Source organism: Hevea brasiliensis, unplaced genomic scaffold, assembly GCF_030052815.1.
Source record: "Hevea brasiliensis isolate MT/VB/25A 57/8 unplaced genomic scaffold, ASM3005281v1 Scaf7, whole genome shotgun sequence".
NCBI classification, from domain to species: Eukaryota; Viridiplantae; Streptophyta; class Magnoliopsida; order Malpighiales; family Euphorbiaceae; genus Hevea; species Hevea brasiliensis.
Genome location: NW_026615250.1, coordinates 1,769,052 through 1,782,384, shown reverse-complemented (window position 1 = coordinate 1,782,384; position 13,333 = coordinate 1,769,052). Strand labels below are relative to the sequence as shown.

The window sequence follows — 13,333 nt, the reverse complement described above, 5'->3', positions numbered from 1 at the left end:
CCTCTTTGGGCAGGGCTTTCATTTGGGAAAAGAAATCACTCCTTCATTGGCACTTGCAGGCATATTGGTAATGGAAGTTGCCTAAGCATCTTAATTTCTCCATTGTATCAGTTAATAAATTATAATATTACTTGAAGAATAGATTTAAAATTCTTGATTCTGCCATTTGGTATTCATAGCATTTTGGCAGTAGGCGTGGGAGGGATACCATGGATTATAGTGGCAGAGGTATGACAATATATTTCTACTTGATTTGTCCATAGCTTGATCATAAGTTGCTAAATAAGCAGCTCAGCAAATCACATGCTGGCTTTCTATGTCTGATATTTCCTGTAAACATAAAGGATAGAGCTGGAAGCTTAGTAAACTTGGTAAGTTCAGTTGGGTCCTGGATTGTTGCATAGACATTTAACTTTTTGTTTGAGTGGAGCTCAGCCGGTAAATGCCTTCTTCCACTTCTCTCTTCCCAGACATGGCTCCATTTTAAGCTTTTTATATATGCTAAGAGCATTAATTTCCTGTAACATATAATTTCAGGAGTTTAAGCTTTTTATATATGCTAAGAGCATTAATTTCCTATAATATATAATTTCAGGAGTATTTTTCATATATGCAATCATTACCGGTTTGGGGGTTGTATTTATTGCCAAGTTGGTACCTTAGACGAAGGGGCGAACGCTTGAAGAGATTCAAGCCTCAATTCTTACCCGGTAATTACCATATCATGCTAATTATTCCATTTTTAGATAGGCTGAAATACAATTAATTTGCCTCTTATCGTACGTACATTGTAATGCAATGATGGTGGAGACTTAATATTAGAAAGTATAATTAAGATTTTATTATTTAGAAATTTTATTATAATTAAGAATTTAAAAATTAGTGATTTCACAATATACATTTATATAATATTTATTTAATAAAATATTAATTAAATATTTGAATTTTTCTATCTTAATCGATTCTATAATAAGGCAATTTGAAAAACTTGGCTTGTGATATTTCAATTTCCTCTTTGAATGGCTGAAGACAAAGGACGTGCCATCTATTAATGTCCTTTGTTTTGTCATTTGCATTAACATTGATTTTAAAAGGAAAAAGCTCAAACCACGAGTGTTGGTACACGGTGAAGACCACGGCGTTTTGAATAGGAAAGTCACCGACTCATGTTTGATTCTCAGATAATATATTGTTTAATGTTACAATCTTGAATTTTAATGTAAACAAATATAGAAAAATAATATAATAAATTTTAAAAAGAAAATAGCTTAAATTTTTTTATTAAATTTTTATGTATCATTAATTGTAATTGTTTCAGAATGTTTTAACCTATCTTTCAAAATAAAAAGATAAAAGTATTAATAATAGAAAAATTTAGTAGATGAAATAATGATTTTTAAAAATTTTATATCTCATTTGATTTATTTAAATAATAAAATATTTTAGAATATATTTACAATAAATAAAAAAAAGAGAAAATATTTGATGAAATTAAATTTTAAAAATTTTTAATATATTTTGTTTTTTAAAATAAAGATTAAATAATAAGAATCTATAATTTTCTATAAGTTAACGTGCAACCCTACGAAACACGCCTTCAAGAAAGGGTTAATTATTAGGTGCACCCGGTGCACTAAAAAATAGTGAGTCCTTCCTATTGTATAGGAAGTGGGTTCCATATGATTGTGAGAGAAGGTATATGTGCACCGGGTGCACTTAATAATTCCTCTCAAGAAAGTGAAAAATGTCTCCTCTAGTCTTGTACTCCATAGCTGTGGCCATCTTCTTGTATCTCTGCTTCCTCAACCTCTGCACCTCCCACCGTCTACGGCCACCCCCAAGCCAAGGTCTCTTGTTGGAAACTCACCACACTTGGGCTCCAAGCCCCACCATTCCATGGCTGCCTTGGTTCCGAAATATGGACCTCTCATGCACCTTCGGATGGGACTCGTCGATGTTGTTGTGGCTGCTTCAGCTTCCGTCGCTGCCCAATTCTTGAAGGCTCATGGTGCTAATTTCTCCAGCGGGCCACCTAATTCCGGTGCAAAATATGTTGCTTATAATTACCAAGACCTTGTGGTTGCACCCTATGATCCTCGGTGGCGCATGCTTAGGAAGATCAGCTCTGTCCATCTCTTCCCCGGCAAGGCCTTGGATGATTTTAGACATCTTAGACAGGTTAATTATTATTACTATTATTACCTCCTAGTCCTAGCTAGATTCTTACGACATTAATAATGGAACTAAGACGACGATAGGAATCTCCTTAAACCATACTTTTAGTAAGTTTGACGTTTCTAGGTGACTATAAATGCAGGAAGAAGTGGCAGTGCTCACAAAAGCACTGGCGAGAGCGAGCCCAACTGAAGCAGTAAATTTGGGACAATTGCTCAACGTGTGCACCACCAATACCCTTGGACGAATGATGCTAGGCAGAAGAGTGGTCGGTGACGGTACCGGTGGTGGTGATCAAAAGGCAGTCGATTTCAAATCGATGGTTACGGAGTTGATGGTGTTGTCGGGAGTTTTCAATATCGGTGACTGTTCCAGCATTGGAGTGGCTGTACTTACAAGGGGTGGCAGCCAAAATTAAGAAACTCCATAGCAGATTTGATGGTTTCTTGACTGAGATTGTGGAGGAGCACAAGATTAATGGTTTTAATGGTACCGAAGAGTACAGTAACATGTTGAATACGTTGATTTCGTTGAAAGAAGACGGTGATGGTGATGGACTGAAACTTACCGATACTGAAATCAAAGCATTGCTTTTGTATTTTCTCTATGTTACAAGGCACCATTAAATCTTAGGTTTCAACATATAACATTGTTAATATGAGTTTTATTTTCTATAATCTACATGGGTTTCATCCTACAACAGATGCATGTTACAAGTATATTTGCATTGTGTTTGTGGTTGCAGAACATGTTCACAGCAGGCACTGATGCGTCTGCCAGCACAGTAGAATGGGCTATTGCTGAACTCATTCGGCACCCACATATCCTAGCCCAAGTCCAACAAGAGCGCGTTGTCGGCCGAGACCGTCTGGTTACCGAATCGGACCTAGCGCAACTCACCTGCCTCCAACCGGTGGTCAAAGAAACCTTCCGGCTCCACCCGGCAACGCCATTATCTCTTCCACGGATTGCAGCCAATGGTTGTGAAATAAATGGCCGCCACATTCCCAGAACTCAACTCTTTTGGCGAACATCTGGGCCACAGCCCGAGATCCAAATATATGGGCTGATACACTAAAGTTTAAGCCTGAAAGGTTTCTGGGTGGAGGTGAAAGTGCAAGTGTTGATGTAAAGGGAAATGATTTTGAGCTTATACCGTTTGGTGCAGGACGTAGAATATATGCCGGTGTGAGCATGGCTTTGCGCATGGTTCATCTGCTGGCAGGAACTCTAGTGCATGCATTTGAATGGGATTTGGGAGACGGCTTGAAGCCTGCAGAGAATTTGGACATGGAAGAAGCTTATGGACTAACCTTGCAACGTTCTCAGCCCTTGATGGTGCACCCAAAACCAAGGTTGTCCTCAGACGCTCACAGTACCTAATTATTAGTTAGTTTAGTTTTCCATCGTGATGAGTAGTTGGATCTCGTCAATTTGAAACTCAGTGGTAAGGGTTCCTGGGACAAGAAAATTAATTAATTGTTTCTTGTTGTCTTACATATAATATATGTGATTCAACATATATTAAGTTGATCTCATTATATATTTTATATTTTGAATTATGATTAAATCGGATTTAAATAAAAAAAAATTCTTACCTAGAAAAATTCTTACCATATATTTATTCATTAAATTAGGAAAAAACTTTCAGTTTTTACCATTTTTTTAAGTGATCAAGAAAAAGATCTCAATTTTTAAAATTTCAATTCGCTAAATTAGGATGTTTAATGAAAAGGTATTAAGTTTAAATTTACAAAGAAAATTTAAAAAGAAAATTTAAAAGAAATTTTTCAAAAAAAATTAATTGAATTAAGAGAGTAAAGAAAAATAAAAATAAAGTATTCAATTTAAAACGAGAAATGAAATCCTGAATTAAGGGTGATTAATTTCATCCATACGCGGAGAAATTAGGTAAGTAATAAATATTATAACACTTTTTTTTTTCTTAAGGATATAGCTATTTCACTAAAGGATCTCGTCTAACATATTACGATACAAAGGATTGGCTCATAGGCCAACCCAAAAAATTATAAGTAAGAAGGCTTAAGAACTCAGTTCAACCAGGAATTTAATCTAGCCAATCAAATAGGGCCCCATGCCCACAAAAAAAAAAAAAAAAAAAAAAAAAAATCCTAGGTAGATCAAAGGAAGAAACTAGCACCGTTCCCTGCGCTTAATGCCACCACATGCCTTTGCTCCTCAAGGAAAAAGGCACCAGATAGAAAGAAGACACCAGATTTGCTTATAAGGAAACTAATTTGTTGTAGAAGAAGATCCCATCCTAATCACTCAAAACCACAAGGGAAGCTATTGGACATTTTGAAAGAGCCATGGAAGCAAGACACCGACACCAAAAAAAGGCAGAGGACAGTGATAGTAGAGCTCTTCGACATCTTACTCGAACTTTCCTGGCCAACCTTCTTTATCGCACCCCACAAGCATCCACCACTAGCCTTGGACTGATCCCTTGCCCTGCAAGACTAGAAGAGCTCACACCAACTCAAATTAAACTACAGGAAAAAAAAAAAAAAAAGGATAGAAACCAAAGAAGCTCATTCCCCTCTTGGTGAAGAACAACCGAATACAAGCCAACGACACAACATATCATGGGTCACCAAGTTCCTCTCGCAACCAACCTTCGCAAAGAGGCAACAACCCATGCAACTTAAGCAGATTCGTCTTCTTCCCCCACCAAGTCTGTACCAATATGCATGTAAAAGAAAAGTAACAAAAGATTATTTACAGGCCCACTCGAAGAAGGAAAGCGAGAGAAAAATAACTTAAGTATAATATGTAGAAGAAAAATAGCTATAATCAATAATTTTTTGACGTCCTAAGTATTAATATATTTATATATGAAAACTATAATAAATTTGTTTATTTAATTTATAACTCTAAACTAAGCAGAGTTTATTTGTATAAAAAAAAAATAAAAGTAAATTTGCATATTTATTATCACATTACATTTACCTATACTAGTTAAAAATGATTTAAATTTCTCAAAAAATTTAAAATATTAAATATAATGAATCCACCCTGCTTTGTTAGCATAAAATAATGATAAAAAAAAATTATAGAGCTTTAAAGTTGTGTTTGGAAATATATAAATATAATGGTTAAAATTTAAATGGGATTCTCTCGCTCATTTTCAAGATACTAATTTTGTTGAATACGTATTGATTAGCAAAATTTCAATTGCGCAAAATGACCAGCCATGCATTATTGTCATTACTTTTCTGTTACATTTATGCTCAAGTACATATATCTTGCTTTACCTTTCAATTTCAAATAATATGCAGTCATCAAGATCCCCAAAGGATGATATTATTAATTTCTTTAGAAAATTTTCAATTTATATATAGCATGTGAAAATGTTAATTGATATATTTTTTTGTAAGAAAATTACGAAAATGAAAACTCAAATTTGACTCTGTTAAGTGAGTAATATGTCTTTAATCACTAAATTAAGCATGACTAAACAACTTGACAAGTGATAATTAATGGAGTAATTAATTAACAATTTCAATTATTTTAACTTTTTTGTTAATTTTATGATGAATTAAATCAAATAAAATAAAAAAAAATCAAATGATGCAACTTTTAAAAATTTATTTCTTTCCAACCACTTATCTATTGCGGAGGATAAAGAGAAGATAGGAAAGAGAGACATGAATTTAGGATTTCTATAATCGGAAAAATCCATATTTCATATATATATATATATATATATGAGAAAATTTTTACCTAAATCGAGTTTATCATGGATCAAAAATATAAATATTTAGATTCATATATTTAATAGGTAGGTCTCACTATATATCATATGTCTTGAGTTTTTAGTAGACTCAATATACGTAAGAAAAATCATATATATATTTACATATATATTATAATTTTTAAATAAATTAATTTTAATTTAATGATATTAAAAATATAAAATTTTAAATTAGAATTTCAATGAGAATGATGAAATATATATTAGAAATTTTATATTTAAATTATGTTGAATATTGCATAGCCAATATAAGCTATTTAATTCTATATTGAAACTTGAAAATTGTAAATTTCAAATGTAAAAAAAAAAAAAAAAAAAAAAGTTGATAATGATGAGAAGTGAGAATATGGAGAATTATTTCATAAATATTTAGTTCAATTTAGATATGGATAAATTTTGGTTTGATAATTAAGAGGTTTCTCTCGATTTCGATTTTGTTTTCAATTTGATTATAACTTACATTAATTCAGTTTGATTAAATTTGATCAAATTTAATAATGACATTGTATATCGCGGAAACGTGTAAATTATAAAGAAATAAAACAAACACACAAAGTATTAATATTTACATAGTTCACATTTTTTGCATAAAAATTACATCCACGGGCATGTCATTTTCCATTATAATCAAATAATAAATCATTTTAAGACTATACTACCTATTAACTCAATTACACCTAAGAGAACTCTTATAGTAAATATAATAATTAGTTCTCTTAATTTCCTATAAACTTCTCAATATTATGTATTTTCTCTACTTTAACCGAAGCTTTTTTCCTTCCATTAGAAACAATTAGCAAAACCCCTTTACACGATGGGTGATAGTTTTACTTTATAGATTAAAAGTCATTCTTTATGAGTAAAGCCACACTTGTGAGCAAAGCCACTTTCTATGGGTAAAGCCTCTCTTTATGGGTAAAGCCAAATAACATTTTCACCATTATCTTATTTATAGTGTTAATTTCTTCAATCATTATTTAATTAGGAGTTGCACTCAATTTAAAAATAATACTAAAATAAGAGTTTTAAAAATTCTATATAAGAAAAGTCTCTCTAAATCAATTAAAATTTTAGGCCATAAATCTAATAAATAATTAATATTTTTTAAAAGATAAAAATTTATTTTTATCAAAATCAGACTGAATAGATCAAAATAACACAATCAAATTCAAAATAAAATAATTCTTATTCAATTTAAATTTGATCAATTTTGATTGCACAAGTCCAATCATTTCTCTCTTTTTTTTTTGTTAAAAAAAAAATCATTGAAGTCTCATGTATGCATAAAACCAAAACAAACTTTTCATATCCATCCCATCAAAAAGAGAAAATGAAAATTCAAAGATGGTAGTCATAAGGTGAATGGGGATGTTTCCTTGGAAGCAACTAGAGAAGATCGATGGAGTGATTCTCAAGCAACACAGAAAAATCAAAAGGTAGGACTTAATTAGAGATTTAGAAAAATATTAATCAAAAGGTAGGACTTAATTAGAGATTTAGAAAATATTCTTTTGTCATTTTAAGTCTCCTTTTATTGGTACACAGTCATTAAGATGTTTAATGCTTACCTAATTTGGAAAGAAAATAAAAAAAAATTGAAGAAAATTGATAATTCAAATTATTATCAATAATTAAATAAGGATCTCCTTTATAAATCTCTTACTTTTCGCTTTGATAGTTGCCACAACGGCCAGGTGTGTAACTAAAAATTTTTGTGTAACTAAAAATTTTTTCTTGAATGATTAATATTATATAGAAATTAATTTATAAGTTAGTGTTATTAATAAAAGATTTTATATTTTTTTTTTATAAATTAAAAAAAATTATATATAAATTAATATAATAATATATAATATTATTGCTATTAATAATATTTCACATTACTTAATAATATTTTGATTTTTTTTTTTTAAGTGTGAGCTTAGCGGTATCCTACGTGTTGGTTTCTTGGGGTTGGCTTTTGGGCATAGGCTGAGCTATCTACCGCACACTTTTTTTTTTTTAATAAAGTATTTTACAGCATAAAAGGACAAGTTTTGGAATTGTTAGGGCCATGATTGTCCCCTTCCTGCACCAAATATTTAAAATAAATTAAAAATTATAAATAAATATATGAAATTACTTTTTATCATGTAAAAGGATAAATTATCATAGTAATTTTTAAAAATATTAATATTATTTTATTTTAATAATTATAATACTTAATTATATATTTTTTTTGATGATTTTAATAAGATAAATTATTTTTAAATATTTTTTAATTAAATATTTAAATTATTTAAAAATTATTTTAAAATAATTTTATTAAATAATTAACTATTATTTTTAATTTAATTCATAAGTGAAAATATATATTTTAATTAAAAATTAAAAATAAATAATCAAACTAAACATTCACTTAATCTTCGCATTTTTTCACAGTTAATCTTTAATAAAAAAATTCATCACTTTTTTGTTCCATCTTATCATATTTCTAAATTTTAAATTTTGCTGTTATTAAACATAAATTTTTCAATCAATAATGCGTGTAATTTCACACATCTTATTGGCGTGTGAAGCATAAACTTTCATGGTATTTTAAGTAATTAATATATTAAATTAAAATTTTAATATATTTAATTATTTTATCCTCCACTTTAAAGTAACAAATTCAACATCCCCACCCCACAAATTTTCTCACCATTCAAAAATAATAAAAAATAACAGAGAGCAACATCACAATCATTTCTTGTCACCTTCTACACTCCCCCCTTTCTTCCAAGTCGCAAGTCCTTTCCATCCCTCATAAATGTGCTTTTAATAACTGGATAATATTTATAAACTTCTATAAAATATTTTTATTTATTAGCCGTAAATAATTTTTTTTTAATTTGATGCTAAAATTCAATGCAAACAGGCTCCATATTTGTCTTGGAATCCATGGAATTATTTTTTTTGTCTCTAAATATTATATAACCATATTTTTTATTGGTCCATTTTTTATTGATCCATTTTTGGGCATAGGTTGAGCTATGTACTGCACTTTTTTTTTTTAATAAAGTATTTTATAGCCTATAAGAATAAATTTTAGAAGTGTTAGGGCCATGATTCTCACGTGTCCCCTTCCTTTTGCACCTGATAATACTAATTTATTGTAATAAATATATATTAATGCAATTTATTCTTTATGTGATTAATATTTATGTTAATATTTTTAATAATTAGTGTAACATCCTTAATTTTTAAATAATTATTTTATATATAAATATAAATATTTTAGTCTAATCTTTGGTGTTTTTAGCTTTACGTAGGTAATTTTATTTTATGGCAATTTGATCGTAGTACGAATCTATAATTTCGAATCTAGCAGATAAGCTGTTGAAATTACTTCAGAATCAAGTTAAGATTATAGGCTATCCCATCATTTTTAGACGTCTCGGATACGTTTTCAATATCCAAATTGGTGTAGGTAAGTCCGAACCCTAAGTTTTCTTAATTACTTAGTTTCGGGTTTAGATTAAAAATTCATAAAATATTTGTGGGTAGTTAAAAAATTATAATTCCTTTTGTATTAACTTAGTAATATTGCTAAGGACCGCATGACAAAGTTTTAAAATTTTTAGAGCTCAATTGGGCAATTTTTGTAAAAAGGTTAGATATATTAAAATGGATGTGGGACTTATGGATATAGAAGTGCATTTTGAGCCATTTTGCTGATTGGGTAGGTCCTAGGTATAGGAGAGACTCTGTAGTATTTTGGGCATGACTTAGGGTATTTTTGATTCTTTCTAAACTTGTATTGAGTCAAATATATTAAATAATTACAATGAAATTGTTAGGTGAGCTGGGACAGCCTTCCTCCTCCGCCCAGCCGCCGCACTGACCTCGGTTCAAGTCTGTAAGTAAAATATTGATTTTAATTATAATTTCAATATTATTATATGTTTAGACATGCCCATGCATCACTTATAAATATGTATCTATGTAGTTAAATACTAGGCATATTTTTATATTGCATTCTTAATTGATGAAATGCCATGGATGTTGTTTATGGTAATTTGAAGCAATATGCGTGCGTTAGCGTGCGTGTGGTGTGTGGTATTGGATATGGATAGGTCGGGTAGATGCGGTTTGAGAGACACTCGTTGAGATCCAGTCCTTTATGGATAAGTCGGGATAGGCATGGCTCGAGATAATTTCATTGGCCCCCCGCATTTGGTTTATCAAGCGAAAGTCCGGCTTGAGAGACACTCGCTGGCAGAGGTTGGATTAAGAAAGTTGTATAGGGGATCAGCTTCTATATATATATTGTTTGAATATTATTAGGTGTGTGAGTGCTCTAAATTGCCTTTTTGCTATTATGATGTGATATGTATGAAAATTTTGATGGTGTTGTATTTCACTCTTTATGATGCATTAGCTCTAGATAGTTATAGAAATTATAGTTAAAATTGATATTTTACTCTCTGAGTTGAACGCTCACTCCAGTTCATTTTATTTTCTCAGGCTACAGGAGAATTATTTGTTGTGACTAACTGTAGGGCGGTAGGTGTGAGGCAAAATATTATCCATTAGAATTATATAAAATATACCAGGTAATGCCTAGGAAAGATGGTGGAGTCACAATGGTCTCACTTAAGTACCACCTCCTTAGACAATATTTCCTAGACATGCACTTCATACAATCCTAATAGAATCAAATCACTGGTAAGTACCGTCTTCCCATAACATTACCACGGTACTAAGGATTTATGCCACGAAGGCATAGATAGACAGGAGTCGCCACTTGAGTAATAATCGGGACATATTTAGTGTTTCTTCCGAGGGTCATGGATGGCAACTTACTCCTTACATAGTTTCCACAATCGTCATTACCATAGCCCAATGTTTAGGTTCGGGATAGTGGGTATGTAAAGAGAAGGTGTTAGGCACTCCTTACGCCTGGTCCAACCCCGTTAATTCGAGTGCCAGCCCTCTACTAATGTTTCTAAAAGTCTTGTTTATTATTCATTTATTAAACTTCATCCTAAAAAATGTAATTCTAATCCTACATACGCAAGTAATTCACAAAAGGGTTGTTGTTTATAAACAATTTTCATGCACAAGTAATTCCTATCTATGGGGTTGCTGATTATTTAAATGATATTTACTAGATAACTAAAATTATTTTATTATTGAGAATTTAATTTACAAACAAATTCAATTTCAAATAATCCTATGTTTCTATTTCACCTAATTAATTAATTTTCACCAAGTTACCCTAAGCATAATTGAACTAAGTTAATTATGTATATGCGTAATTTATTCTAATATCACATAAGGCCCAAACAATCACAACCTAATAAAGATTTCTAACATGCTGTAACACCCCTGATTTTTTATATATTATTATTGGGCTTCGTGTAGGTATCCTCAATTCGCGGAAATTCGACAGTTGTCCGGATCTGTGAATTTTCGGCCAGACAGACCAGCTACCGGAAAAGTCTCCGAATTGGATCGAGGTTTTGGCTACCCCACCATTGTCAGGCATCCCGAGCGCGTTCCCGAAATCGGAATCGGCAAAGGTAAACCCGAACCTTGCTTTTTCATAATTTTCTAGTGCTTAAATAGGATTAAAAATCCATAAAATATTCGTGGTAGCTTAGAAAATTACGATTCTTTTTGCAATAGCTTAGTAATATTTCTAAGGACCGCGGGGCAGAGTTTTATAATTTTTAGAGCTTATTTGAGCAGTTTTTGCAAAAATGATCAATTATAAGGACTAAATTAAAATTTTACATATTGTGATGAATGATTGATTTGATGGGCCCAGGAGGGGCTGTGTGATGTGATTGAGTTGTGGATATATGGATTGTGGATATAGAAGTGTGTTTTGAGCCCTTTTGCAGGTTGGGTAGGTCCTAGGTATAGGGGAGACTCTGCCGGATTTTCGGCACGACTTAGGACGTATTGGGTCTTTTCTTGATTTGTATTGGGTCATTTGTATTAAATAATTGTAATATAATTGTCAGGTGAGCCGGGACAGCCTTCTTCCTCCGCCCAGCCGCCACAGTGATTGCCGTCAAGTCTGTGAGTAAAATATTAATTTTAATTGTAATTTCGATATTATTATATGTTCAAGCATGCCCATGCATCACTTATATGCAAATATTTATGTAGTTAAACTCTAGGCACGATTTATGTTGCATTCATAACTGTTAGCGTGCCATGGATGTTGTTGTGGTAATTTGGAGCAGTGTGCGTGCGTTGGCGTGCGTGTGATGTGGTGTGGACTATGGATAGGACGGGTAGACACGGCTTGAGATCTTCGCTGGGACCCGGTCCTTCGGGGTAGACACGGCTTGAGTTCTTCGCTGGGACCCCGATTTGGTTATTAAGTGGAAGTCCGAGCTGAGTTCTTCGCTGGCACCAGGTTGGATTTAAGAGAGTCAGATAGGATCAGCTCCCATATATTATGATTGATGTTACAGGGTGCGTGAGTGCTTCAAATTACCTTTTTGTTGTTATGATGTGAAAATATGGTTGCTGTTGCATTTCACTCCACAGGTTGCATTAGTTCTAGATAGTTATAGAGATTATGGTTAAAATTGATATTTTACTCTCTGAGTCGAACGCTCACTCCTGTTCAATATTTTTTCTCAGGCTACAGGAGGATTTTATTGTGGTTAACCTGCTTTTCTCCTTCGCAGGTTGTTTATCAATAGTTTTGTAATTTTATTTACTCCTAGAATTTCCGCATGTGTTAGAAATATTTAAATGATTCGGGTCTGTAATATAAATTGTCATGTGGACCTGTAAAATTATATGCATGTTTGATGGATTGGATGAGGGAGCTGAGCTCCCATTTATTTTTATGCCGATATGAGTATGTGGAGGGTGAGCTGAGCTCCCCAATTGATGATATATTTTGTTTACAGGTCGGGTGAGTCAAAAACTCCCCGTTGAAAGGTCCACTTTATGGCCGGACTCTGTCCGGTTGGTTTCTTGAAATTGAGCCCAAATAGGCCTTAGAGTTGAGTTAATGAACAGTTAGGCTTACTACGGGCCTCAGGGGCTTTAGGCTGGCCCAGGTCCTAGTGCCGGTCCGGCCCATAGGTTGGGTCGTGACACATGCAAATTTATTTTACAATTACCAAGTATTAAATTAAATTTATTTTACATGCCAAGGTTAGTTTAATTTACAAACAAGATTAATTTTTATTTACAAAGTAATTATTTAAATTAATTACATACAAAAATCAGTTAAATTAAAAACAAAGTTAATTTCAATTTACCAAATAAAAATCCTATTATTACTACAATTTCATGCCAATGGTTATTCTAGGAATTTAGAATTACTTATTTGTTAGTAATTGCAATTGCCATTGGGGCAAGCTACCCTTAAAAAAAAGGGTATTCTCTTCT

The 13,333-nt window shown here is 31.9% G+C and overlaps 1 protein-coding gene and 1 pseudogene across 1 annotated transcript in view; both read left to right on the top strand.

Annotated features, from left to right (window-relative positions):
* Positions 1-13,333, top strand: part of LOC110667881 (putative sugar transporter ERD6-like 13) — a 57,236-nt gene that overhangs the window by 39,208 nt on the left and 4,695 nt on the right. The window lies entirely within an intron of this gene.
* On the top strand, positions 1,745-3,558 carry LOC131177682 (flavonoid 3'-monooxygenase-like; annotated as a pseudogene).